A 22,341-nucleotide genomic window follows, 5' to 3' on the forward strand; every position below is an offset into this window, starting at 1 on the left:
TTATACAATTTCATCTTAGATTGTTGTTTTACCTTCCAAATGCCTCCTTTTTTTTTTGGGCATCTCTGTCTGTAGTCTTACTTGATGTTACAAAACACCATTTGTGAACTCCTGAATTTGAATGCTGTAGTTATTGCTCCCCAGCCAGGCTGTAGTTAGCTAATGAACAGTTGTCTGCTCCAGGCCATATTTTACCAGCATGTCTTATAGGATAGGATCAAAAGCCTTCCTAAAGTCAAGCTAGGTTTCACCAATTTATTTTCTGTGACCTACCAGGCCTGCCACTTTGCTATGTAAGAAGATGACTGTATATTACCAAGACAGGACAAGTTCTTTGTGAAGTCACCTTGGTTATATTCCTGATCCTATAATTGCAAACACCCTTAAGAGTTCTAGTTATTTTGGTCATTTTTTCAGTCTTTCGGCATCTACTCAGTTCTCTGAACGTTACACCAAAGTAGAGACAACAATTTTGTACCACTCATTCAAAAAATCATGTCAGATGCAAAAAATCAGAGCCACAGCTATCAGAAAAGTAGGCAAGTCCTGCTTTCTGATCACAATATATCTTTTTTTTTTTTTTTTTTTTTAAATATATTTTATTGATTTTGTACAGAGAGGAAGGGAGAGAGATAGAGAGTTAGAAACATCGATGAGAGAGAGTCATCGATCAGCTGCCTCCTGCACACCCCCTACCGGGGATATGCCCGCAACCAAGGCACATGCCCTTGACCGGAATCGAACCCGGGACCCTTCAGTCCCCAAGCCGACGCTCTATCCATTGAGCCAAACCGGTCCCGGCTGATCACAATATATCTTGTGGCAGCATAACTCCTTCATAGTTCAGCATTAATCTTGGCATGATGCAAGCTTTTATTTGGTTGCCATGGGGAAGTTTTCCTTATTTATTGGTTTGTAATACACCATTCAGTTTCACTGTAGCAAAAACAGTCTTAGATGGATAACAAAATATAAAAACACAGAAACCCCAAACCACTTATAATTCCCCCATCTAGATATTAGTATTGCTGAATTTTAGTTATAGATTTCTGTGTGTGCCTGTTTATGTAAGATATGTATATTAAACACATTTTATTTCACAACTTTTTTTCACCTAGTACTTCATAGAGTTCATTTTTCAAATTGTTTTTAAAAATATTTTTATTGATTTCAGAGAGGAAGGGAGAGAGAGAGAGAGATAGAAACATCAATGATGAGAGAGAATTATTGATCGGCTGCCCCTTTATATCTGGGGATCAAGCCAGAAACCTGGGCATATGCCTTGACAGGGAATTGAACTGTGACCTCCTGGTTCATAGGTCAACAGTACCCCACTGGCCAGGCTAGACTTAATTTTTTGAAGGTAATGTACATCATCTAACCATAACAAGTTCAACTTTTTAATATCAGATCTCAATTGTGTTCTTTTTATTGATTCACATCATTTCCTGAATTCCTTGAGTAAAAAAAAAAATCTCTCCTTCACATGTATACTTCTTGAGATATTATCTTTTTTAATTTTAAGTAGACTCCTTTTTCTTTTAGTAACTATGGTCTCTGTGAGTAGGATCTATTTATCATTTATTCTTTACAGTTTACCTGCATAACAAATATTTATTGAAAAAAACGAATAAGTGAACTTTAGTGCTGGAAATTAAAATCCTGAACCTTTGTATTTTGGTCTTAGTTCTGCCTCTGATTTTAGTTGGTAACTCAGTTTACCCAGGGACCGAAAGAAAATAATTTCTCCCTTAAGTAATGTACCACATAATTGAAAACAATCTCCTAATATTAACCTTTTGGGGTAAAACTTTAAAAATGTTTTTTTATTGATATTTAGCTAGAGAAGAAAGGAGAGGGAGAGAGGGAAATAGAAACATCAATGATGAGAGAGAATCATGGATTAGCTGCTTCCTGCATGCCCACCACGGAGGACTGAGCCTGTAACCCAGGCATGTGCCCTGATTGGAAGTTGAACTGTGACCTCCTGATTCATGGGCCACACTGAATGGGCTTGGATAAAACTTTTTGATGTACTACAAACTTTATTACCTTTTTTTTTTTTAAAGCAATGAAACAAATGAAGGCAAACATTTAGAAAATACAAAAAAGTAAAAAACCTAATCTATAATTCTACTACCCAGAAGTAAACCATATTATTTTGAAGTATATCCTTCCAAACTTCTTTTTTATATATTCTTATAATGTGAAATATGATTTTCACTTAGATTTTTTAAATCAAAATGGGATAATAAAACATTACTACTACTGTTCTTTCTTATTATTATGTTGGGTATTTTAATTGCTATCTACTTTATACCTTATACATTACAAACAACATTGTAATGAATATCTTGTTCTTATACTAGTATCTTTGGGCACTTGTCAAGAAAATATTTAAAATATCATTTTTTTAAACGATCCAAGGTTAGGTAAGCTTGTTTTCCTTTTCCTTCCATCCCAATTTTAAAACCAAATATATCTGATTTGAATTTCTTCAGTGTATAAGATGGTCTTAAGGTTAAAAAAAAATTATTAAACCAGGGTTCCTGATTGATAGTAATGGGACTACTTTCTCTTTTCAAATTGATTCTAGAAGACTTGTTTGGCCTCATTTGGTCTTTTGTGGCATAAAAAGTGAGTTTCTTTCTTAGATTTAATCATATAAATGGAAGAAATAAGAATATAAGTGTTCACATTTCCTAGAAGAAGTTGATACCTTGATAAACCTTTGTGTAATTTCATAAAACTACAGGTTTGTAGAGAGATTGGTTTCTGTGATCAATCTAGTCTCCAGTTTGCACTTTCGTGAGTTGGGACAGTTCTAATCACTCTTCTGGGAGGGCAATGAGAGTAACTGGTGGAAACAACAGTCGTCGCTCTAAAGGGCTGTGAAAATGTGGGCAGGATTACAACAGTGCCTTCAATTAGAAAACATGAGGCAAGTGGCATCCATAGTTGTGGGAGTCTTTTGTTATTTTTGACAAAAACAATTGCATTAGTCTCAGTTGTTGCTTTAATGCTAAGCAATGTTTATAGCTAAGTCTACTGGATAAAAACATGTATAAGAAGGAGAATAGCAGAGTCAGTGAGCACAAGGCGTGGAGTGGTAAGGCTAAAAATTCCAGGACTTTTTGTGTTGTCATACTGGGTAAGTCACATAACCTCCCAGGCCTTAACTTAGTGATCTATATTTTTTAAAAATCTGATGTTTATCAAGTACTTACTGATAGGTTCTAAGTGTTCCTCCTCAAATATACAGAGTGTCCCAAAATTGTATACAAAGTATAACAACTAATAACTCAATTTGGAAAATAAAATGTACCTTAATAAACACTGCCTTTGTAATTATTCAAAGTGTGTGTATACATTTTTTTGGGAGACACTATATATTTATATTATTTTATTTAATCCTCACAAAACTGACCAAGTAAATGTCATTATTATCCTATTTTATAGAACACCAAGCTACGGAAGATAATCTACTTGATCAGTTTCTCAGAATAGAAATTGGTGAAGTCAGGATTTGAACTCTAATAATTCCAGAGTATGAGCTCTTTAAAAAAAACAAACACAAAAACAAACACACTTTTTTTTTTATTGACTTCAGAGAGGAAGGAGAAGGGAAGAGATAGATAGAAATATCAATTATGAGAATCATTGATTGACTGCCTTCTGCATGCACACTACTGGGGATGGAGCCTGCAAGATGGGCAGGTGCCCTTGACTGGAAATGAACTCAGGATCCTTCAGTCCTCAGGCTGATGCTCTATGCACTGAGCCAAACCAGCTAGGGCCAGAGTTGAGCTCTTAACCACAACCTTTTGTTGTTTGTATATTTTTACATAGAAGGGTAATACTGTATGCTTTTCATGGCCCCTTCTCTTTGTAACTGATATGAAACCAGCTTCAAGCGTCTTTGTGGAAATGAACTGGCTTCTGGATGACTCATATATACCCCAAACACCCAGATATCTGCCTTTTTAAACTTTTAAATCCAGATGCTTTATAGTCTGTGTTCCCAGCCTTTGTGCTTTGACACTAGTTAGGCCCAGGTAAAGAAATCAGAAGTTCCATGAGATGTCTATCTGGAAGTATTACAATTAAGACTCTTGAAAGAAAGTTATATTTATTACTGGGTAGGAATTTTGAAAACCAGGATGCCAGTGTTTATCCATTTCAATGGCATCTCCGTGCTGCATTGTAAACACCTCTGATTTGGTGTGGAGGAAGCACTGAAGTAACGTTTTGTACTTTGGCAATTGATGAGAAAAGGAAAAGTTGCTATTATTTTTTCCTTAAAATAAATCACTATTAATTGACGATTTTGGGATTTTACAGTTGAGAACTAGAGAATAAAGAGGGACCATTATTTTTATTTTAAATAAATCAAAGCTGTTAATTGAGATCTGGTCCTATCCAAAATATGAGGGAAATAGGAAATGACTTTTTCATTTTGTCAGATGAATAACAATGAATAACATTAATTTAGTTTGGTTGATTAGAGAAATTTCCTCCAATTAACCTGCCAAGAAAAAGTGCCCCAGGTTGTGATGTCTTAGAATTTTAAAAAATGGACAAAGTTTCATCATCATTTTAGTTACTTAGTAAAATCATTGTATTCCCAGAAATAAATCTACATACACAGCCTGGATTTTTCACACAGCGTCGTGGAATAGTAAGGTAAATGTGGTGGGTCTGGTTGCCCTGGACTTATATTGTATTTTCTAGCGGTTGAGCAGTTGTGTAGTTGTTGGCATCATCTGTCCCAGCATGGCACAAAAGAATGATCTGCAAAGAAGGTGAAGAAAGAGGTAGCAGGCAAAACACTGGGGGAGGAGGGGCAGGGGTGAGAGAAAGTACTGGAGGGTAGGAGAGGCTGAGGTGCGGGTTAATGGGGGGGAAAAAAGGAGACATATGTGCTACTATTTGTAATACCTTAAACAATAAAAATAAAAATAAATAAATAAATAAAAAAGAGGAGAAGAGAAGAAAAGAATCATGGTTAATTAGTGCAGTCTGAAGAGAAAGGTGAGATACATCTGAGCCTTTGGCCTGAGGGTGGAGAGAAACTCTGCTCTTACAAAAGAGTATTGTGGGATCTTCCAGGCTCCACAGAGCCGACAGGGCCTCTGCTTTATAGGTCTCACTGGAAGATGTTCATGCAGTAAGTAGTATTGGACTCACATTAACCTACCTTAGCGGGAGGCTATGTGAACCTTGCTTGAGTCAGCAAACGGATGGCTCCAGAGAGCCAGTGCATAGGAGGGTGAGTTGTGGTATAGAGGAAGAACTAAGGGACAAGAAGTGGGTTGGCTGGAATCTAACGCCAATGCTCTCCATCGCTGGCTGTGTCCTCCTATAAAATGAGGAGTTTCTATTGGATCCTGGAACAATAATATTGAGGTTATCCCCTAATTTTGGGCATCCTGGTCTCAGCCAGTGTGGGTTCACAGGACTGCGAGTTTAGCTTGCTTTGGAAAACCACAGTGGCTAAAAGAAAAAACTGTTTCAAGGCTTAGGCTTTATGTAGTGACGCTCAAGGGGGAAGGAAGTATAATGATATTAATGCTAAGATTATTTTTAAAGTTTATTTTGATATGTTGGTACATTTTATTCTTTCTTAAGTTCTTAAACTGGTCTTGTGTATACTCCTTGTGAATCTATTGATATTCTGGAACTTCAATGAAAAGACATGCTATTAGTTAGTATTTGAGTTTGACAAGACATTCTGGTAAAAAGAAGTTACTTTGTTCTTGATATGATTTTAGAATTATCAAGAAACAAAGACAGTTATACTAACATGAAACTACCTATAAATAAATATCTTGATATTTGGGTTCATGAAATATGATTCTTAGCCATTTATCCTTATTCTTTACCCTATCACCATTGGAGTTAAAGTATTTAGAGTCCTCAGAAAATAGTAACTTTTCTAGAATAAAATTATAAATTATTTAAAACATTTACATTTTATTTAAATGATTTATAAACAAATCATGCAATAATTCTATTGAAGGAATGCTTTCTTATTAATCAACTATTTAGAAAGCAAGTGTATCTTTATTTATTTATGTAAAAATAGCTAATTAATCACTTGTTTTCTAATAGATGTGGATCCAGAAATGCTTCTTATAAAAAAGTCTGGCTTTGCCTGCAAGTTCCCCTTGGTCCAATTCTGAAGAGTGTCTAAGGCCAGAATTTTGTTTAGATTTCTCAATGTTCAACAAAGATATCAATTTTATCATCAGCTCATTGGATCACTAATGTCTACAGAGTCACTTCAACCACCAGTCAGGAATATTTGTGTTTCAGGTCACCGGCTAGAAGTACATGTTGCTCAATGTGTTACTCTTATTAGTTTAAAGCAGGAGTTGGCAAGCCTTTTCTATAAAGGGCCAGCTAGAAAATATTTTTGGCTTTGCCAGTATTAATGGTCTCTTTGCAATCATTCAACTCTGCTGTTGTGTAGTAGTGCAAAAGCAGATATGTGTATACACACACACACACACACACACGCACACACACACAAATGAGTGCAGTTTCTTCCAGTAAAATTTAATGGAGATTGAAATTTGAATTTCACCTAATTTTTATATGTTTCAAGACATTCTTTTGACTTCTTTTGTTCAACCACTAAAAAATGAAAAAAATCATTCTTATCTTCTGGGCCACGTGAAAACAGGCAGTGAGGTAGATTTGGCTTGTAATATGCTGTACCCTGGTTTGGAAAATTGAAGTTATAAAGAAATGTTTAAAAGACAACTGGTGATCTGTGGCTGAGGGTGTTCTAGGTCTAGCTGGTGGAAACTGAGTGGAAGTGATGCATTTTCACTTCCAGGCCCGACCTATAACCAGCTCCCCCCACCCCATGCATGGTTCTATTCCCATGCGTCGGAATATGGTGGGCCTAAGATAGAAGAGGCTGGTTCTCATTTTGGCTTTACATGAGTAAGAAATAAATTGCTATTCCCAAATTTTCCAAATTCAGTGTTAAGCTGCTGAGAATTTCAGGGGTTTCTATTTTGGCATCTAGTGTTAGCTTAACTAATGTGTCATTAATTCTTCCAGATGTCTTTTGGTTTGATTCTTACATTAAATTGAACTCTTAAAGATTGCATGCTTGGATGGACTTTATTTTGGTTTCCTTTTCTCCTCACATTTAACTGGCAAATGATAGACTGGGACATTTCCCATGTTTTAACTGATTATATTTGGTGACCACTAGCTGTTACTGAGAGATGTTATAAGAAAGAAGGAACATGGCTTTTACCATGAGGATATCAGTTAGGAAACTGTCCCCAGTATGAAGCGCACCTGAGAAACTCTTTTTGAACTCAGGGTCAGGAAAAGCTTATCTTTCCTTAAGGAACTTGTATGTTTTCTTATCAGCAAAGAGAATATCATTGAATGTGCCTAATTGTATTCCCTTTTCCCTTTTCCCTCTGGTTGCCAAGAAGCTCAGAGCCAAATTTTTGGCTCAACATTAATAACTTTGTAGGACCCCATGGCCTACATATCTGCATTCTTAGTTTCCTCCTGTTCTTGACCTTCTATTTTGCCTTTATATTTTCCCTGTTCCTGAAATATTTTTTGTTATTTATATTTTTCAATTTTATTGCTTGTTTTCTTGTAAGCTTCCTCAGATCCTTTGTGGAACAAGGTGGGAAAAAATAAAAAAATGGCTTTAGCTTATTAATAGCATATACCCAGAACATTCTTTAATCACCTTAATCTTAATCTGGGAACTAAAACTTCGAATGTATTCTTCAGGCAGTCACCTTAGTAATTGTGTCTCCTGGTTTGGTGAAAGGATGGTTTTGCAATTATGAAAGTTAAATGCCTTCAAATTTTTCCATTTTCCGTTATAAGAATGTCTTTTTACCGAAAGTCCCTATTATTTGTCCTTGAAAATGTGAAAGTTCATAGGTAAATGTGACTGAGATATAATAGATTATGAAAAGATATTATTATGTTTAAAAGCAACAAAGAATTAATATAAGGAATACATAATGACCTGTAAATCAACATTAAAATAAAAATAAGAGAAATGGTCAAAAGATATGAATGGGTTATTTTTGCAAGGATATACTAGAAAAACATAACAAATGCATGTATGAGTGATGCTGAAACTTTTCAGTAATCACAGAAAGCATTATTACTTCATACTCACTCAACTGTTAATATTAAAAGGTAGATAAGTATTGGCAAGGATGAAGGCAAGGGAACCCCCATGTACTGTTGATGAGAGTTGGGACTATATAGCCATTCTGGAAAGCCACCTGTCAGTAAATGTCTTATGACCATTCCTAGGTATATATTCTAGATAAATTCTTTCTTAAGTCCATTAGTACACAAAAGAAATTATCAGCCTTGTTTGTGGTAGCAGACCATTGGAGGCATCCCATGTGTCCATCACAAAGGGTGAATGAATTAAAAGGGATGGATGTATATTTTGTGTTAGAAGCAATATAGATTTACAATAATATCTTATGATTTAAAAAATAGTGTTCAGCCGAAACCGGTTTGGCTCAGTGGTAGAGCGTCGGTCTTCGGACTGAAAGGTCCCAGGTTCGATTCTGGTCAAGGACATGTATGTTGGTTGAGGGCACATCCCCGGTGGGGGGGTGTGCAAGAGGCAGCCGGTCAATGTTTCTCTCTCATCGACGTTTCTGGCTCTCTATCTCTCTCCCTTCCTCTCTGTAAAAAATCAATAAAATATATTAAAAAAACAAAAAACTAAAAAAAAATAAAAAAAATAGTGTTCAGTGGAAAATGTATGAAAGAGTGATATCTTCAGCATAATATCACTTATGTAAATTTAAGACAGCCACAAAAATATCACAACATACAATAGTTTAAAAGGATTCAGACAAATTAAGTTAACGTAGCAAGCCCATTGCCATGTGCCTATATAGAATAGGGAGAAGTAGAAGGAACAGATGGTCATCTACCATGAACTCAACTACCTGTACTGAAGTTAAAAAAAAAGTATAGTGTTGCCTTTATATGTTCTAAGATATCTAAGTCTAACATGAGAATTCATTGATGATGGTGGCACAGAATGTAAGGTACATTCAAACTCACCTGGCTTTGATCTCAGCAACAGCCTTGAATGTATCAGTGTTTTACAACAGCTTAACATGCAAATTTTGTAAGAAACTCCATCACAGTAAAAGAAGCACCTTCTTGCTTTACTTGTTCTTTCTTAGAGTGGCATGATTGAGAGCATGAACTCTGGGGCCAACTCCTGGCTCTGCCCTTACTTTCTGTTTGTACTTAATTTGGCATTTCTTGGCTTTCTTGCCTAGATTATCTGAAAGATGAGAATAATAGTGGTTCTTACTTCATAGGGTTATTGTGAGAATTGAACAAATCAATATTTTAAAGCACTTAGAATGATGCTTAGTACATAGTAAATATACAAATATTCATTAAATTTCTTCTAATTCTGATCAGGACCAAGATCAAGGGCTAGTCATGATAAAAAAACATAGGATGTGGGTGAACTAGTAGAGGGGCTCTGAAAAGTCAAGGCTGGGCCACCAGATACTCTGCACCAAAGCTAGTTGCAGCCGGGATGAAGCAGAGTGGGGGAGAGGAAGAGGGTACCAGGCTAGAGTCAAAGCAGCTTGATCAAGATTTTTAGGAGAGGGGCGTGATGTGCTGGAGTAGGCCACCTTAATCTGGGGGAGGACAGGCTTACTGGAACCCTTTCTCAAGTTACAGATTAACTTCTTTCCACTGACCGGCTTTCTTTTCCTGGTGAGCCTAGTCACGTGAAAACCTTATCAGAATTAATGCTCTCTTTAAGTTTAAGTCGGTGAGTCTTGATCTTATTAGAGCCACCTCAGAAGGTTTATTTATTATTATTTTTTTAAATAGCATGCCTAAGTTCCACCCACCCATGACCAATAGAATGAGTCCCTAGGAGGGTTGGGGTGGTATAGGATTGGTGGGGTTGGGCCCAGGCATATGCGATTTCTTTAATAAGAGTGTACCCTGTGATTCTGATGCACAGTGAGGGTTAAGAATCAACCATTGCTCTAAGCACTTTTACTTTGAGAAAAAAAGATCCTTCCCATCTTTTAAAATTACTTTAAATTAGAGAATGTTGCAACCAGAGACTACCCTAGGGCAGTGCTTGTAAACATTCATGTGCATGCAGATCATCTGGGGCTCTTGTTAAAAAGCAGATTTTGGGTTAGGTGCCCCGAAGTGGGACCTAAGATGTAGCCTTTCTCACAAGCATCATGTCATGTGGGAACTGCTGATCCGACGACCGCCTTGGGCGCAACAAAGCTTTAGCTCTAACACTTATGGAGGGTTGACTCTGTGACAGGCCCTGTGCTTAATACTTTTCAGTCATTGAATTCTCACAAGCCTATGAGAGGTTATGTTTATATTTCCACTTTACAGATGAGAAGACTGAGGCCTAGATAAGTTCAACAGCCTGCTCAGGATCATAATGCTGGCAAGTAGCAAAGCCAGACTTTGAATTGAAGTTGTCTGATTCCAGAGGTCGTGAGCTTAAGCACAGTGTAAATATGATTTCAGTGGCAGGTGGAGTGTTCAAAGACTTGCTTGAAGTTGATTTGACTAAAAAGTACATCATTTTTTTTTTTTTTTTTTTTTACAGGTTGTACATTTATTTGAGAAGTTTGTTGGAAGAAGGGGATTAAAAAGGAGCTAAAGAAATTATGAACCAACCTGTAAATATATCTGTCCATTCATTCTCCACTCAACTCTCCACTCAACTCATCACTATTTTTGGCCAATGCAATGAGGGCAAAAGTGAAGTAAATCACTTCCAGGCAAAAGCATTCATTGGTAGTCCTTGACTGTGCTTCTTCCTTGCTTTGATGATCCCTGAAGTATTACACTAGTCTGCTCTCAGGTAATGCGCTATACGTTGGGGAAATTTAGGTGAGTCATACACGATTTCTTCCTCTCAGGGATTCACTTTCTGATATCCAAGTGGCAGCAGTGCCATGTGTGGTAGAGGTCTGCTCTGTGGGCCCAGAAGGGAAGAAGTGCTGGAGGAGGATTCCTGTAGAAGTCCTGAAAGGACAGCTCCAACCAAGCACGTGGGGGATGATGTGTTTGTTTGGTTAAATCCTTGGTACATCATCATGGGATTTAGCCAGTATCTAAATCCCATGGCTAAAACAAGAAAGGCTTATTTCTTGTATACCCTTCATGTCCAGTGTGGATGGTGTATAGGTGGGGAACTTTTCTCTAGGTAGTCATTTCTTAGAGAGATGTAGGTTTCACCATCTTAAGACATGACCTGCCAGTGTAATACTTCAGGGATCATCAAAGCAAGGAAGAAGCAAAGAGTCAAGAACTGCCAATGAATGCTTTTGCCTGGAAGTGATTTACTTCACTTCTGCCCTCATTGCATTGGCCAAAAATAATTATATGGCCTTACCTATGTTCAAGGGGATGAAAGAAATACAGTGTTTCCCTATGTGTGTTAGGGTTGTGCTTTTCACACATGAAGAAAAAAAATTACTTCACTACTATTTGTTGTTCTTGTTCTTCTATTTTTAATATACAGGGTAGGCAAAAGCAGGTTTCCAGTTGTAAGTACATGAAACCTAGAGTTTATTCTTATATTCTTATTTATTAATTATTGTTACTTATTTGCATTGCAACTGTATGTGGGTTGTTGCCATTCAGATTTTTTACTTAAAAGGAGTAGCAAAATTAGTATATGTTAATATTAAAAGTATTATTTTAAAGCTTTGGAATTAAACTACCAAGGCTATTACTTGAGGCAGCATGAATATGAATTCCAAATAACAACCAGTGTCATGCTTGTATGGCAAAAACAATTATAACTGAATAAATTGCCCCTGCTGAGCATCTAGGCATTACAAGAGCAACTTCCACATGGAAGGTGCCCCAGTGAGCTGATCTGTCATGTGGGGCAGCAGTGCAAAGGCAGGCCCAACACCACATTTTGAAAACAAGATGTGTTTACTGTCTCTAACATCTCTCACACAGTACCACCCCTTCCTTCTCTGCACTCAGAAAATGTGGAAAAGATTTGAGGAGGAGAAAGGGTAGGGGAAGAAGACTGGGGTCAATTTGGCAGGACTGAAAAAATTTTCTGAGAAATAGGGGACTGCTGTATGTCTTCTTTCGCTTCTTCTTGGTTGTCGCTTCCAGTGGAAAGGGAACCATTTTCCCATCCTTAGCTATGCCCTCTGGAAATGATTGCTGTCCAATAGGTCTTTCTGTGTCTGTGCTGTTGAATATGGCAGACCACTAGGCACAAGATGGCTATTGAGCACTTGAATTGTGGCTAGTGCAACTGAGAAATTTTACAATGTTTAAGTACCGGTAGCCACATGAATGCAGGTGATAGGAGAGAGGGAGGTGATTTCTATTCCTGCTTTCTTGGTGTAGGTTTTCTGTACAGCACAACTATTTTACCTCCCACACAAGAAGCTGTTAAAGATAAGTTAGGCTGGTTTGAAGGGAAGGATAAGGGGGAAACATAGCAGACAGGAGCCTGCTATCATGCCTTCCTTCCTTAGCCTGTACAGCTCAGGCTCCCATCATAAACAGAGGGGTCCAGGGACCAAATGATACCCAAAGACTGCAAATATAAAACTGGGGCCTATTACATGGATGCAAGACCTGGTTGGCCCCTGTTTTAAGAGAAGGGTATGGCTTTGAGTATGGAAAAGAGATAGAGGCAAATGAACCTAGGGTGGTAACTTTTTAATGTAGCATTACATCTATATCTTTGTAATATATTTGGGTATAAAATCTTTATTGTGCCTGAAATTCTTATTAACAATTTAGTGAACTTTGGTGTCACACTTGCAGCCTTCCAGTCTTCAAATTATTCTTTTATAAGAAATGATTTTTTTTTATGGTAGTTGTTTCATGAAAGATGTGGGCAGTACCTGAAAGAAAACTGTCGTCTAATGACTCCCCTGTGCTAGTGCTGTGCTAATAATAAATGACACTTCACAATACTATTTATTTTTTTAGCAAAATGGCTTCTTAGATGTAAAGTCCCCATGAGTGTGTGTCCTGGAAGCCTATATCCTTTTCTACTTTTTTTTTTTTACTGTTTATTTTGGAAAACATTTACTTTTATTTCACAATAGTAAAACATAGTGCTCATACTAAACAACTCAGTGAATCGAAGAGCCTCAGACCTCACTTAACCTGACTAGCCTCCCCTAGATGCTTGAGCAGAGGCCAGTACAGTGCACTGATGACTACCTTGAATTTTATTCTTGGGACTTAACGTGAAGGTAAGAGAGGGAAGAAGGTAGGAAAGCAACTATGATTCCAAATAACATGATTTAAAAGAGATAGAAATCGCTGAGCCCTGGTGGTTCAGTGGTTGAGTGTCGACCTATGAACCAGAAGTTCATGGTTTGATTCCTGGTCAGGGCACATGCCCACATTGTGGGCTTGATCCCCAGGAAGCAGTTGATCGATGATTCTCTCTTATCATTGATGTTTCTATCTATCTTTCCTTCTCCCTTCCTCTCTGATATCAATAAAAATATATTAAAAAAAAGATAGAAATACTTACTGTCAGAATTAAAACTACAATTCACCTTAAATAAACAGCACAAAGGAAGTTCTTTTTAAAACATAACATCCATGACATAAATCCTGCCCCCTCCTCCCCCCCTTGACCGGAGCATGCATATAAATAGGAAATTTTTTTTTTCAGCGGAAGGTTAATTGTTGAAACCACCATATTTACACTGAAATGTAAGACCATCCCTAGCCCTTCACCCAACATTGCAGAGCTTCCCTTTATTCTACCATGACATTGACCCAGCTTAAGATTTCAATATGTAATTACTTCTCCAGATTATACCCATGGCTCTGATGCCATAAGACAAGTTTTAAAGGTTCAGAGTTTGAGTTCAGAATAATTGGGTGATTTGGCATCATCCTGTGACAAGTTTCCCCTTTTCCTGAGGTCTTCTAACTAATGGCCCTATTGTTATTGTTGGAGTGGCTCGAACCACATGGAGCCATGACGCAAAACTTGATCTTTGGTAAAAATGCTTTACACGTTTATTCCCTCCAGGAAACCAAAGGGCAAACAAAGCTACATTCCAGGTTGAGAACCTGGCCTTTTGCACCATAACCTAACCTAGTCCAGGTGAAAAATAGTAGACCAAAATAGTTCCATAGAAAAATTTTCCTTGGTTCTTGTAGTGGTTCTCAGTCCTAACTGCACATGAAAATCACAAGGTGTGTGTGTGTGTGTGTGTGTGTGTGTGTGTGTGTTTAACGAGTCCACCATCTGGGCCCCACCTGAAACTTTGAAAAAAGACTTGGAGGGGGGGCGCGGCATGGGTGCATCACATACCTACTGAATTTGGGCACCATGGAAGACCTTGAGTATCCTAAACAAGACTCCCAGATGATTAGAGAAAGTTGGTCAACCTGAGTTAGGGTGTTGATTTGGGGATAACATTTTTGAAATAAAATTAGTAGTCCCAAAGACATTGCTAAAGACATTCTCTTCTTTTACTTACTCGTATATAAATACTATCGAAGAGATATTTAAGAGAAGAGAAGGTTTACCATTTTTATCTCTAATCAAACCACAGTCTCTGATCCTAGAGAGTGCTTTCATGAATTAAAAATAAAATTTACATTTTCATATGGTAGCTTTCAGTGGTGCCAAATAGTCAGTGTGCTGTAGCTTAGAGCCCAGCTGAGTGGCCTTTACTCTCTGCTTTACGAGGGAACTTAATTCTAATGGAAAAGTATATTGGGTTCTTTTTGTACTGTGAGACCAATTTGTCATTCTATTTCTAAATGAAATGGCAAGGGATTCATTAGTTGACCTATTTCTTCCATTTTGCAGGTATTGTTTGAATGTCTACCATATGTCAGATTCTGTGTCAGGTACTAGGATACCGAATGTAGAAAGTTGGGGTTCTCCACCTCAAGGAACTGGTAGGCTAGAGCAGGGGCTCTCTCCCAACATCTTGGACCAGCAGCATCGACATTCCCAACTTGTTTGAAAAGCAAATTCTCATGCCCCACTCTAGACCTACTATGGGAGGAGAGGGGACCCAGCACGCTGTTTTAACAAGCCCTCCAGGCGATTCGGATAAAGTTTGATAGTCACTGGTCTGTCTCTAGCAGGAGCTTCAGTTTAGCAGACAATTAACAGCAGATTTTCATTAAGTTCAGGCTCTTTTCATTTGGATGTTGATGTGAAGAGAAAACAAAATCGATTCCAGCTGGGGGTGTGAGGCCTTTGCACATTCCCCTGTGTCTGCTTGGGTTTTCTCTGAGTGTGATTCCAGTCTGCATGAGTGTGGTGTGTGCGCCAGCGCCCTGCGATGCTGGTCCAGGGAGGTTCCTGCTGGGAGAGGCTCTGGCCACCTCAACCCTGAACTGGAAACAACAGGTTGGAAAATAATTTTCTTACTTGTTTTTATTAATCTTTCTTAAATGTATGGGTAGCTCACATTTATTTCAATATTTCATATATATCACTAGGGTCTTTATTTAGAAGTTTGGTGATATTTTTGTGACTAGAAACATGCTGCAGGAATTTAACTCTTGCTTTTATATCAGTTAGCCACATACGGCTCTTTGGTCCCTGGAGTGTGGCTCTTCCACAAAATACCACGGCCTGCACGAGTCTATTTTGAAGAAGTGGGGTTAGAAGAAGTTTAAGTTTAAGAAATTTGGCTCTCAAAAGAAATTTCAATGGTTGTACTGTTGATTTTTGGCTCTGTTGACTAATGAGTTTGCCAACCACTGGCCTATGGGAATATTGGTTTCATTATAGTTGTTTCATTCAAGTTGCAGTTTCCAAGGACCTATCCATGCCATCCAGGGAGGACTCACTGTACACGGTGCCAGGTGCAGGGGAGATGCGGAGGGAACTGGAGGAGTTACGGAACTTCTGGGAGAAGGCAAGGCTTGAACTCTCTCGGAACAGCTGGTGCAGAGCGAGAAGAGGTGCTCCTGGAGAGGCGGGCAGGGACCACACAGGAGCTAGCATTTCACTGTGAGTGCAACCCAGAACCTTCCTGACCTACAATCAGATTATTTGCTCACTATCGTCTTTTGGCCAAAGAATGGGCAGAGCTAGGAAAAGAAAATGTGTAATGGGAACATAGCAGAGTCAGCATTGGTTTCGGAATGCATCGAAAATCTCACGGCATTGAAAAGACTACACGAGCCTTCCATGGTTTAATCCAAGAAAATAAATATCTCTCCCAATTGTCAGAGGAGCTGGAGTTCAGGGCTCAGAGCCTCCACGCAGGAGGGAGAGGGAAAGAGGCGCAGCGAGTCTCTGCAGGCCTGCCCGTGGCACCCCTTCCTCTGGGGGTTGCCTTCACATTTGCATAGTCCAGTCACTGAGCAGCAGCTGGTTTCAGGAACTGGACATGTGTTACTTTTAACACATCTCACAACTCTGAAAAGATTTTGTCATTCTGTGTTGGAAAGGAACTCAAAATCACAGGGCAGTAGAATCTAAGGAGGAAGATACTGGACAAAACATTGCTCTTCACTCAGGGTCAACCAGAATGGAAGAAACGAGGGTATAAGGTGTAAGGAGAGTAAGTGACCTGTTCAAAGCCAACATGTTGGTAACTGGCACAGGAATCCAAACCAGGCCTGCGTAAGGGGAATTTGTAAGACTGTATGGGACCAGAAGAAGACTATGTGTGCTACCCTAGGAAATGGCTGTTCTTAAGTACAATGAACAGTTGGCATTAACCTTTTACTGCATTGTAGCTCTAACCCAGTGATTTAAAGTTCTTACTTTCTTCATCCAAATAATAAATGGTTGTTTTATATTTATAAGGAACAATCTTCCCAAGCCTCAATAGTTAGATTTTTCATTTTATTGTCACAGCATTTATATAGTTGTCTCTTCAAATGGCATCTGGACTAGGTATTAAATGGACTGACTTCTCATGACAATGCATTTTCTAAATTAAATTTAATGGCTGGTTTTAGGTCACTGCCCAAATGCTACAACAAAAAGTATATACATAAATGTATGTATTTAGTAGTATATATGCCAAAAATCTATTTTATAGCATATTCTTGTACCTCACACAGATTATGTAGCAGGTTTTTGTCAAAGCTAAAAGAGATGGGTAATACATCACACATAAAAAACTCAATTTTATTTTTTCTTCCTATACTCACAATAAACAATGAAAGAGATTTTAGTTAAAAAAAAAACCAAAGCTTTCTATAGTTTTACTTCAAAGACGATTGGCAAAATATTATAATAGACATTGCTTAACTTCTTATTTCTGTGTTCTGATTTATTAAACCAGAACAATTCATAGTCACTTTCTGTCTCTTCTGTTGGATCAGAAGTTTTTTTTCTCTCCAGACAATTGCAAATATGTTACCCCCCTCCCCCTCCCTATATTCTTCTCCTAGGAGCAAATTGTAGGGAATATATGAGAGATTCAGAGGAGGAGAAAGTAGAGAAATATAACACCTCTTTCAAATATAGGGGCAACTGTTTCTTGGAAGTATAATGGAGTCTCCTGGGAATTAAGCAGAATTTGAGTAGGCCTGCCTGTCTTTGGTGGCTCTTGAGATGATGGATAAACTATAAACTTGACTCAGCACAGCTCAAGAGAAGTGTTTTCTTTCCTTTCCTAATCCTCTTTGCCTTCTCTTAGTTCAAATCAGCAGATAGTAGCTCGGATTAAAACTCACTATCCAGATGTAAACAACAGGGCTGATTAAATGGATCACTTTGCCAAGGGAGATGTAGCTGGAGTGCCCATTTTTCATTCAAATGTCGGCTTAGTGGAAGTAGCTTCCAGCTCTAAATAGATTGAATCACCATTAACCTACTGGAAAAATAGGAACACAGGCACACACTTTCTTATTAGATGAACATGGCAGGTTGTCTGATAATACAAACAATTAAGTGGGAGCATTTATTTATAGCTCTCTAAGGGTCTGACACAATTGCTTCTTTTAGAGCAGTGGTTCTCAACCTTTCTAATGCCGCGACCCTTTAAATCAGTTCCTCGTGTTGTGGTGACCCCCAACCATAAAATTATTTTCGTTGCTACTTCATAACTGTAATTTTGCTACTGTTATTAATTGTAATGTAAATATCTGTGTTTTCCGATGGTCTTAGAGGACCAGGTTGAGAACCGCTGCTGTAGAGCCTAAGACCATCGGAAAACACAGATATTTACATTACGATTCATTAACAGTAGCAAAATTACAATTATGAAGTAGCAACGAAAATACTTTTATGGTTGGGGTCACCACAACATGAGGAACTGTATTAAAGGGCCGTGGCATTAGGAAGGTTGAGAACCACTGTCTTAGAGGAACACAGTGTTTTTCCCTTAGAGCAGCCCAACTGGAATGTTGACACATGAACCCTTTGGAGTTGGGAGATGTGTGTGTTGATTTGTTTGTAGTGGTTATGGGTTATAGGTTATGAGTGCTCCAAAAGGAGTAAATGTTCCAGGCCATTGCAGCTCAAAGTATGGATCAGACAAGAGGCATCTAATCTGGGAGAGCCTGTTAGAATTGTGGAATCTTAAGTTCACCCCTGACCTACTGAACTAGACTCTGAATTTTGAAGGATCCCCAGGTGATTTGTATGCACATTAAAGTTTGATAAGTATGTTCTAGAAATAATCCTGCATCAGAAGAATTTGTTAAAATACAGATTTCTGGGTTCTACCCCTAGAGATTCTGATTCAGTAAATCTGGGTTAGGGTCTGTCAATTTGTTTCTCACATTTTTATTTAACTCAATATGTCCAAAATGTTATGATTTCAACATGTGATTGATATAGAAGTTATCAATGACAGAAATATTTTACATTCTTTTTTTGGTAGTAAATCTTTAAAATCTAGTGTATCTTATAGCAGTGTTTTTCAACCTTTTTTGGGCAAAGGCACACTTGTTTCATGAAAAAAATCACGAGGCACACCACCATTAGAAAATGTTAAAAAATTTAACTCTGTGCCTATATTGACTATATATAAAGTAAGTATCTTGAATAAGAATCAAATAAACACAAAGAAAGTATTTTATAATTACTTTATTATGAAATATTAAGTAAACAAAATAATGAAAAATTATAAAATTCTTGTCTTGTCTGCACCTACGGCACACCAGGCAACATCTCGCGGCACACTAGTGTGCCGCGGAACAGCGGTTGAAAAACGCTGTCTTATAGCACATCTCAGTTCAAACAGCCATATTTCAAATGTCCAATAGCCACACGTGGCTGGTTAGGGCTGCTTTGTCAGACAGCATACTGGGGCACTGGTTACCAAATGTTACTTCGAGACAGCTACTTTTTGTGAAACTTCCACTGACCTCAGGAGAAAATGAGTAAAATAAGCTAAAATTACTCAATTTAAAAAATTCTTCTTTATCCTGATATTACTTTTCAACACTTTTTCCTGATGAAATGACCTCTCTTTGATGCAGTTATTTTCAAAATGTGGTCCCCAGACCATCAGCATCAGGTGGGAACTTGTTAGAAATGCAAATTCTTGAACCCTAACTTAGATCTACTGAGTCAGGAACTAAAGTGTGAGAATCACTGCTTTTGTGATAGATTAAAAAAATTTTATAACTGTTCTTGGCAAAATAAGAGCTTGGTAACTTTATGCTAGTCCTTCAATTAAAACATGTATTTTTTGTTGTTAGTTTATGAAATATGAAAGTCAGAAAGACAATGTATGGGAAATTAGTGAAATAACATTTTGTGCTGCTGTGGATAAAATACAATTTAAAAAATAGGGGAAGACTAGGAAAATGAGTGTGTATATGAGAATACAAATGAGTCCCAGAAAGTCAATGCTTGGTACTCATTAGTAACACCTTTATGCAATTACTGCTGGAGAAAGAATATACTCACCAGGCAGCACTTACTAAGAAAATTCACATTTCCCATGCAAAATAGTGAAAATGAGTCAAAAGAAAAGACCCATAAATATTGATGATCTCATTCTTCAGCTCTTTAGTAATTAGTATTTGGCTTTTATGGTTACAAAAGTTGTTCTCCAAAATTATTAGTCTTTACAAAATAACAAACAAACAAACCTTTTTTTTTTTTTAACCAATTGTATATTTTCTTTTAGAAACATTACTAAATAAGCCATGAAGTTATATTAAATTCTGTTTCTTCAGTCAACTGAGCGGTGGGAGGATATTGAAATGAAGTATAATAGAGAAGCCAAAATATAAAATAATACAGGGATTTAAACATGAATGATTGGATAGGTGGAACAAAAAAAAATCTAATAACCCAAAGAAACATGTTTATGTGCTTAGGGGGACCCATGGGACCCAGTGTCAGTCTTGATTGCCATATATGATATTAGCCATTCTAGTCTAAGGCTCATTTTCCCCCCCTAAATAAACATGAATCCAATGGCAGAATATGTCAAGATTGTTGATTAAAGAATCAATGTTTAAATTTTTTTTTTTTTTTTTTTTAGATTCCTGAGGAAAACCATTATGAAGTTCAAACCATTATGATTTCCCTTTTACAAGAAGTTCCTGTCAGGCTTAATCCAGAGGAAATTCAGGGATATAAAGAGGAAAGATGTGATAAAAATGACCAGTTCTATTGTTCTGTATGAATAAGATACCTCCATCTACTTAATGCTAAAATTAGAAATTTCCTCCTTTGTAGTTTGGAGATCTATTAAGCCTCTGGGTTTGGTGTGTGAGTCTCCTCATTTCTAGAGCTGAAGCCAAGTGGGTCATTCTTCATTTGCAGACTACAAAGCTGTGCTGTCCAGTATGGTATCTGACAAGCCACATGTGGTTGTTGTGCACTTGAAAAGAGGCTAGTCTAGATCAAGATGTGCTGTGTGAAAGGCACACCAAAATTTAAAATGTTAGTATAAAAAAATTTAAAATGTCTCATTAGTAATTGAAAAAATATTGATCACATATTGAAATTAGGCCAGTAAGAAAGTTTAACATTACACGTTTGGCTTGTGCTGTATTTCTATTGGACAATACTGCTAGAAAGTGATAGTCCTTGAATATTATGAATGCTGCTAAGAATACAAGAGATGGGGTATAATTTTCTGCCATGTTTTGAATGACTATGAAAACCTACACTGTTTCATTGAAACCTATTGCTAAATAAATAGGTTTGTGCAAAAGTACTTTTTTTTTTTTAATGCTTTATCATTGAGAAAAACTCTCAGTTCTGTGATTCTTTTACAGGTGAAAAATTGGAAACTGAAATAATTCTTGTAATTCAGGCAAAATTTTTTTTAATCTAAAATATTCAGATAACCAAGGCAAATGTTAAATGTTTTAAATCTTAATTTCTGTTATAAAACATAGCAGGCATACGGAAGAATGTATGAGATATATGTTTACTGTTTCAAGGAAAATCATATGGACTCTTCTAATTTAGCACCAAGCTGAGAGAACATTACCATGTCCCAGAAACCCTCCCTGTGTCCTTCTCTGGAAACACACACATTTCTGAACTTTAGTATTCCTCTCCCTGCTTTTTCAAATGGTCATCACTGCCTATTTATATGCCCCCAAACACTGTATTGCTTAGTTTGGATTATTTTTAAACTTCATATAAATAAAAACATAATCTACATATTTTTCTGCAACATGTTTCTTTTAATTTAAAATACTATTTTTGAGATCCATTCATATTGGTTTATAGCTATAGTAGATTAATTTTTATGGTATGGCATTTGATTGTGAAAAATAATACCACATTATTGACCTAGTCTGTTCAATTCATTGAGGTTGTTTTCCAGTTTCCACTGTAAGAATGCTGTTATATACATCCTTCTAAATGCCTCCTGGTGCACATATACAAGCTTTCTCTAGCATATACACTTAGGAGTGGGAACATTGGATCATAAAGAATATATACACACTTAGTTTTATTAGGTAATGCCAAGGTATTTTCCAAAAGTGTCATACCAATTTATGTTCTCATCAGCAGGACATGAGCATGTTCATTGCCCCTCAATCTCATAAACAGTTGGTTGTGTCACACTTCTTTTTTAAATTTTATTCTTTTGGTTTTAAGAGTACGTTTATGAGATCAACCAAAGGACTTTATGCATGCACACAGACACTAGGAGGGTGAGGGTATGAGTGGGGAGGAGGTGAGGGGGCAATGAGGGGATAAGGACACATATGTAATACCTTACCTTAATTAATAAAGAAAAAAAAGTAAAATAAACTGAAAAACTGTTATTCTCTGGAGCGTTTCTTGCTTCTTAACATTGTCATCAGTTTGGCTCAAATAAACTCTTACAAAAATTCAAAAATACCAAAAAACAAAACCAACCACCACCAACAAAAAAACTCCCC

Source organism: Pipistrellus kuhlii, unplaced genomic scaffold (assembly GCF_014108245.1).
Source record: "Pipistrellus kuhlii isolate mPipKuh1 unplaced genomic scaffold, mPipKuh1.p scaffold_m20_p_7, whole genome shotgun sequence".
NCBI lineage: Eukaryota > Metazoa > Chordata > Mammalia > Chiroptera > Vespertilionidae > Pipistrellus > Pipistrellus kuhlii.